The 1936-nt window shown below is 37.1% G+C and overlaps 1 protein-coding gene across 1 annotated transcript in view; it reads left to right on the top strand.

Moving 5' to 3' along the window:
* Positions 1-1185: 1185 nt before the first annotated feature.
* Positions 1186-1936, top strand: part of C6 (complement C6) — a 66292-nt gene continuing 65541 nt past the window's right edge. Inside the window, exon 1 of the mRNA XM_017896002.1 lies at positions 1186-1203. The gene's annotated coding sequence lies outside the window, so the exon portion shown is untranslated. The remainder of the gene's footprint in view (positions 1204-1936) is intronic.

Genomic DNA, 1936 nt, shown 5'->3' with positions numbered 1-1936 from the left:
TCTTTTGGCTTAGGATTGTCTTGGCAATATGGGCTCTTTTTTGGTTGCATGTGAACTTTAAAGTAGTTTTTTTCCAATTCTGTGAAGAAAGTCATTGGTACCTTCATAGGGATGGCATTGAATCTATAAATTACCTTGGGCAGTATGGCCATTTTCACAATATTGATTCTTCCTATCCATGAGCATGGCATATTCTTCAATTTGTTTGTGTCTTCTTTTATTTCATTGAACAGTGGTTTGTAGTCCTCCTTGAAGAGGTCCTTCACACCCCTTGTAAGTTGAATTCCTAGGTATTTTACTCTCTTTGAAGCAATTGTGAATGGGAGGTCACTCATGATTTGGCTCTCTGTTTTTCTGTTATTGGTGTATAGGAATGCTTGTGATTTTTTGCATATTGATTTAGTATCCTGAGACTTTGCTGAAGTTGCTTCTCAGTTTAAGGAGATTTTGGACTGAGATGATGGGGTTTTCTAAACATCCAATCATGTCATCTGCAAACAGGGACAATTTTATTTCCTCATTTCCTAGTTGAATACCCTTTATTTCTTTTTCCTGCTTGATTGCCCTGGCCAGCACTTCCAACACTATATTGAATAAGAGTGGTTGTAGAGGGCATCCCTGTCTTCTGTCAGTTTTCAAAAGGAATGCTTCCAGTTTCTGCCCATTCAGTATGATATTGGGTGTGGGTGTGTCATAAATAGCTAGCTATCATTATTTTGAGATACGTCCCATCAATACCTAGTTTATTGAGTGTTTTTAGCATGAAGGGCTGTTGAATTTTGTCAAAGGCCTTTTCTGCATCTATTGAGATAATCACATGGTTTTTCTCTTTGGTTCAGTTTACATGTTGGATTACATTTATTGATTTGCATATATTGAACCAGCCTTGCATCCCAGGGGTAAAGTCAACTTGATCATGGTGGATAAGCTTTTTGATGTGCTACTGGATTCAGTTTGCCAGTATTTTATTGAGGATTTTTATATCGATGTTCATCAGGGATATTGGTCTAAAATTCTCTTTTTTTGTTGTTTCTCTGCTGGGCTTTGGTATCAGGATGATGTTGGCCTCATAAAATGAGTTAGGAATGATTCCTTCTTTTGCTATTGATTTGCATAGTTTCAGAAGGAATGATGCCAGCTCCTCTTTGTACCTCTGGTAGAATTCGGCTCTGAATCCTTCTCATCCTGGACTTTTCTTGGTTGGTAAGATATTAATTATTGCCTCAATTTCAGAGTCTGTTATTGGTCTATTCAGGGATTCAACTTCTTCCTGGTTTAGTCTTGGGAGGGTGTATGTGTCCAGGAATTTATCCATTTCATCTAGATTTTCTAGTTTATTTGCTTAGAGTTATTTATAGTATTATCTGATGGTAGTTTGTATTTCTGTGGGATCAGTGGTGATATTCCTTTTATCATTTTTTATTGCATCTGTTTGATTCTTCTCTCTTTTCTTCTTTATTGGTCTTGTCAGCAGTCTATCAGTTTTGTTGATCTTTTCAAAAAACCAGCTCCTGGATTCTTTGATTTTTTGAAGGGTTTTTTGTTCTCTGTCTCCTTCAGTTCTGTTCTGATCTTAGTTATTTCTTGCCTTCTGCCAGTTTTTGAATGCGTTTGCTCTTGCTTCTCTAGTTCTTTTAATTGTGATGCTAGGGTGTCAAGTTTAGATCTTTCCTGCTTTCTCTTGTGGACATTTAGTGCTATAAATTTCCCTCTACACACTGCTTTAAATGTGTCCCAGAGATTCTGGTATGTTGTGTCTTTGTTCTCATTGGTTTCAAAGAACGTCTTTATTTCTGCCTTCATTTCATTGTGTACCCAGTAGTCATTCAGGAGCAGGTTGTTCAGTTTCCATGTAGTTGAGCGGTTTTGAGTGAGTTTCTTAATCCTGAGTTCTAGTTTGATTGCACTGTGGTCTGAGAGACAGTTTGTTATAATT

Source organism: Rhinopithecus bieti, unplaced genomic scaffold, assembly GCF_001698545.2.
Source record: "Rhinopithecus bieti isolate Rb0 unplaced genomic scaffold, ASM169854v2 scaffold_26977, whole genome shotgun sequence".
Taxonomy (NCBI): domain Eukaryota; kingdom Metazoa; phylum Chordata; class Mammalia; order Primates; family Cercopithecidae; genus Rhinopithecus; species Rhinopithecus bieti.
This window is presented reverse-complemented; position numbering and strand designations above follow the sequence as displayed.